Below are 5,956 nucleotides of genomic sequence, written 5' to 3'. Positions count from 1 at the left end.
AAGAAAAGTGATCCTTATAGGTAGCATTATTAAGTTTTCTATAGTCTATATAGATCCTCCAACCAGTTACTATCTTAGTAGAAATTAATTCATTATTTTCATTATTCACAACAGTTATCCCATCTTTTTTAGATACTATCTGCATTGGGTTAATCTATGAACTATCAAAAATTGGATAGATAATACCGTATCTAACCATTTAAGAATTTCAGTCCTTACTACTTCTTTCATGTTAGGATTTAACCTTCTTTGATTTTCAACAACAGCTTTATGGTTATCCTCCATTAATATTCTATGCATGCACAACGAAAGACTAATTACTCTAAGGTCTGAGATAGTCCATCCTATGGTCTGTTTTCTAGATCTCAACATACACAGTAGTTTATCAAGTTGTTCATCAAATAAAAAAATATGGACAATCATAGGTAAGATGTCATTCTCATCTAGAAGTGCATATCTGAGATGTAGGGATAGTGGTTTCAACTCCAGAACTGGTGCTTGCACATTAGAAGGGGGAGGAAGTGGCTTACCTTTATTTATCTCCTCAAATTGCATCCTTCTCAACTTCAGCATAGGAAGTGCAGCCTCCAAAGCATATGCAACCTCTGCAACCTCCAAATTCTCATCTTTAACTGTTGCTACATGCACTAAACAAATCTCAAGAGTTCTTTAAGATCTTCAAGCCTAAAAAATATTTGGATTAGCTTGTCAAAAAATTAATTTGATAAACACTATCAGTAAAGGGAGGATACTTGATTGCCCTACTTAAATTAAACTCTACCTTCTCTTCACCAACTTTCAATGTCAACTTATCATTTTTGACATCAATTATCGCTCCAACTGTGGCTAGAAATGGTCGACCCAAAATGATAGAAATTTCTGCATCTTCCTCCATTTCCAACACAATGAAGTCTATAGGAATATAAAACTTTCTTACCTTGACCAAAACATTCTCCAAGATGCCTATAAGATACTTCACTGATATATCTGCTAGCTGCAAAGAAATGGTAGTAGGCTTAAGCTCTTTTAGTTCAAGCTTCCTAGAAACAGACAAAGACATCTGTGAGACACTAGCACCCAAATCACATAAAGCTTTATCAAAATCAACATTACCAATAGTATAAGGAATAGAAAAACTCCTGAATCTTTGAGCTTTGGTGGAAGCTTGTTCTGAATTATTGCATTACACTCCTCAGTCAAAGCAATGGTCTCATAATCCTTCAATTTTCTCTTGATAGACATGATCTCCTTGAGAAATTTTGCATAGGCTAGAATCTAAGCCCAAGCATCTTCAAAAGGAATATTGATATGAAGCTGCATAAATACTTACAAAAATTTCTCAAGTTGTTTATCTAACTTATTTTGCTTAAGTCTCTGTGAAAAAGAAATAAGAAAATATAAGGTTTGACTGGTGGTGGTGTAGACTCAGTCTCGGTCCGATTTGGTTTTTTATCAATTTGTTCACTAAGAGCTGGCTTAGTAACTTCTTCATGCTCCACTTCATTTTCATCACCCACCACAGTCTCACCTCTTACTGACCAAGTTGCTTACCACTTCTCAATATGACTGCTTTACAGTGTTCCTTTGGATTCACCTCGATTTTGCTAGGCAAATCACCTTGGCCGCATGAATTAATGAATTTGCTAACTGCCCCATTTGCATCTCCAGATTTCGATGTAACTAGCCAAATGATCAATTTTAGCTTTCAGCTTTTCAAATCTGTCCGAAGTCACATTGGCTAGCTTTTCAATAGTCATTTTTCAAGATTGCTTGCTTCCGGGGTATTGTACAACTCTGTGGGGTCTTGGTTGAAAATCAAAAAAATTAAGAGGTCTGGAACTGCTACTTTGATTATCTTGATCTCTCCAAGAGAAGTTGGGATGATTCCTCCATCCTGGATTATAAGTGTTGGAATAAAGATTGCTTTGCTGCCTGTTGAAGTTAGAAACAAACTGAGCTTGTTTCACCTACTGATGATCAAAACTCATGTGAGCTCCTCCATACCAATCACAACTCAAAATAGGGTTAGAAACAATATTAGCAATACTAAGCTTATCAAAATTTTTATAAGAGAATCAACCTTGGTATTCAACATATTGATGCCATCCACATCATACATACCTGGTGCTCTTTTAGGCTACCTCTCTCATTTGACCATTGATAGTTATTGGAAGCCATCTCTTCCAACAACTCATAAGCTTCTTCAGTTGACTTACCCATCAAGGCACCTCTTGCAGCTGCATCTATAGTAATCTTGACTGAATGTGTCAAACCATTATAAAAAGTTTGCATAATCAACCAATCAGGAAGACCATGATATAGACAATTCTTTACAAATCTTTATACTTTTCTCAAGCTTCATACAAAGATTCACCATCCAACTGAATAAAACTAGTAATATCATTTTTGAGTTTTATGGTCATACCTGGTGGAAAATACTTACTTAGGAAAGCTTGTGACAAAGCATTCCATGTTATGAAAGAATTTGGAGACTTGGAATTCAACCAAGCTTGGCTTTATCCTTCAAGAAAAAAGAAACAACCTTAGCCGAATAGCATTGTTGGATGTATGCCCTAGAAGTCAATCTTGACTGACATATTTCATATATCTAAGACATGATTTTATATTTATTGGGTAGTTATATTATCATTTATATCATGTATCCATGAATCATCCAAAGTATTAACAAGATGATGATACATATTCTCAAAGAGTTGAGAATTTGAGGCATATATCATTGATGGTTGATTTTTAAATTGCTCCTGATCATAGGATCATCATGGAGATGGTGATTGATCCGGATAAACCAGTGCACGGATCGCTTCTTTCAAACAGATGGATCTCGAGTCTGTAGTGTAGAGACACTGAAGCGAGAGTGCAGGTGGTTGTTTGAGAATAACTAGTACTAAGCGTGACCAACACGAAAAGTCACATGGATGTCTGCTCACTCGTTAGTGACTTTCTCGATGCTGCAGTTGTATGACTGATCTTTGATCTGAGATGATACTACTTCTCATAGTGAGGCTACTGAAGTTTGACTGACACATCAACATAGATCTCAAGGAGCCCTTGTAGTGGATGTTGGCGACAGTTGATCCACTGTAGGAGTGAAGTGTGCATCAAAATGGGATCTATCAACCCTAACAGAAGAGAGTAGTCCTATAAAATTTAAGAGGCTGAGTCCTTAAGTCTATGGCCATAGCAGTATGATTAATAGAAAAGAGTTTTCATAAAATTACATATGGACTTAAGCTGATTGAATCTATCATATGACCGATGTTGAGGTTTGACGATTTATCTATGACCTATCATCTAGTCAGAACTCACGATAAAGGAACTGAATCATACGTTAACTACATCTAAAGTTCATTTCAGTTCTACTGGATTGCCACTATATTGCGTACGTGTCACTAGTAGATTGTGAGAGCTCACTAGGGTTATTCTGGATCGACAATCCTTGTTGAGTCAGAGTAGAATTATTCTGACTCATTGAAAAGAGTTTCAATGATACGATGATAGAGATCATTGTACATCTCACTACCAGACAGAATGAAACCTATGAGGTCACACAACAAAGGGATTAGGTCTGGAATAAGTAATTGAGCTTATGAAGTGTCAATTGAATTTAAAGAAACTCATTGGGTTTATAGTAACCTTGCTAGCACATGGTTGGATCGAACTCCTCTTTCTGTTGAGATTACTTATTTGATAATTAATTCTAACTTAATTACCTACTAATAACCTACATGAATAAAATTCATGAGACTTCAATTATTGGGTGTCTAAGATTATGGATCGCATAAATTAAGGGTGCAAGTCCCTTATGAATCTCCTTGATAGTTATTATGGGCGCCACCTTGATTTGATCAATTTGGACGTGTCCATTGATTAGAGGACTTTTTGTTTTCATATAGGACATCTTTTGGGTGTATTTTGGGGTGTCTAATTATGAGTGCAAGGGCTTCAATTATTGACGCCTAATGGACTTCCTAATATAAGTTGGATAACTTAAGTTAATAAGAATCCTAATGCAAGTAGGATTGTATTATGAGATTGAATAGGATTCAATCTTTATGCCTATTTAAAGGACCTTACCTAAGGTCCCTAGAGCATCTAAACCAGCAGCCCTCACACCCAAAAGCTCTCCTTAGCCCTCTCTTCCTCTCCCTTTCTCTCCTCTTGGGTGTTCTATATACCCCTTCCTTGGGATGCGCGTCCCAAGGAGTTTTATGCCCAAAGAAGTTTGGGTGCCTTTTTTTGCTAGTTTCTAGCATCTAATAGCAGCACATAGCAAGAAAAAACTCTAGAAAGAGGATAAGAAGAAGATCAAAAAGAAAGATCGAGTGTTGATCGTGATCCAAGCTTCGTTCAGATTCAGCAGGTTGAATTTTGGAGATTCAAAATTCAAATTATAAAGGACTGTTCCAAGCTGATCCCGAGTGGATACTCATAGAAGTCGATACTTGTATAACTAACAGAGAGCCTCATCTCTTTCAGATCCAGATTTGAAGAAAGAGATTGCGAAACAGGTATGTGATTTGATCAGAATCTAAATTTCAGCATATATCAATTTCAGTATATGAAATAGATCCATGTGGTTTTATATTTTTATGCATACAAAATTTAGATTAAATTATTTTAATCTTATTCTCTACTATGGTGTTTAAAAATTAAGTTTTGAAATACATATGCATGCTTCAAACTTCAAATTTCAACGCATCTTCACTAGCTCCATTGATCTTGATAGTGTCACATATCTTCAAAAAATTGGCTAGGTGCTCATTTGGGTCTTTATAGTTTTTCCACCAAACTATTCTTGTTGTACCATCTAAATGAGACCAGATTTGATCTCAAAATTATTGGCGTTGACAGTTGGTCTGACAATACTTCTTGAGCCCATTGATATTGGGCATTGCATAGTCACGTAAGGTTATTTGGTCCTCAGCCATGTCTACTAACTGATCTTCTTCCAATCTTCGTTCTCTTCTTAGTGCATGCAATGTACGTTCAATCTCTGGATCAAAATTTTTCAAATCCAGACCACGGCCTCATCTCATGCACCAAAAATAACCTGAAATACAAGAAAAATAGAATAAATAAAATTAAATCAATTAAAGACAAATGGACAAAAACATAAAATTTCAATGAAAATAAAACAAACAATACAATCTAAATTAATAAGAAAATTTTTTTGTTGATATTGAAAACACTCTTCTTCAGCAACGGTGCCAAAAACTTGATATCCCAAAAATTAAACCACAAGTGTATGGATCGTAACTAATAGTAAAAGGCAAATAGAGTATCGTTTCCATGATGAAGAAGTACAAGTACCAAGATTCTAATTTCCTATATTATCAAGATAAGTTCAATTGATTAAATCTGAAATTTAATTAACTGGATAATGTTTGTAACACCTAAGACTAGATCAAATGTAATTTTCTAAGGTTCAAATGAAAAATAAATGATGGGTTCCTAGAACTTAGATTTCGTCACTTGATTTTCTGTGATCATTTTAAACATAATTGATTGGTTTCATTCTTGCTAGTAGTAATGACTAGACTCCTTTTTTTTTATATGATGATCTTTTTCAAGACTCAACACTTATACTCGTGTTAACCCTAAGCCTACTTTCATGATCTTTAGTTTTAATACAAGTTCATTAAGCCTTTTGGATGTCTTCGATAAAGGTCACAATAGGATGTCCTTATTTCTAAGTAACATTGCCAAGGTTTGATGTTTTTACCAACTAACATTAACTTCCTCTTTCGATCCATCATGTAACATCTTAAACATGTAATTAGTGGCCAGTTAATTACATGAATTAAATCCAAAAATATCAAATTACACCAACAAGAATATCCAATCTGTTACATCAAGTGATCACAGAAAAATCAAGGACTACATTAAGTTCTAGAGCAAAAAGTCTAGCTATTCATTGACAGAAAATCACATATGA

General features: G+C 35.0%; 1 non-coding gene across 1 annotated transcript; it reads left to right on the top strand.

Moving 5' to 3' along the window:
* The first annotated feature begins 2,308 nt into the window (after positions 1–2,308).
* Positions 2,309–2,414, top strand: LOC140851404 (small nucleolar RNA R71). The gene has a single exon (XR_012134157.1). It is a non-coding gene; the product is annotated as a small nucleolar RNA R71 (small nucleolar RNA).
* Positions 2,415–5,956: the final 3,542 nt, after the last annotated feature.

Source organism: Elaeis guineensis, chromosome 8 (genome assembly GCF_000442705.2).
Source record: "Elaeis guineensis isolate ETL-2024a chromosome 8, EG11, whole genome shotgun sequence".
NCBI classification, from domain to species: Eukaryota; Viridiplantae; Streptophyta; class Magnoliopsida; order Arecales; family Arecaceae; genus Elaeis; species Elaeis guineensis.
Note: the sequence above shows the minus strand (reverse complement) of the source record. Positions and strands in the feature narration are given on the sequence as shown.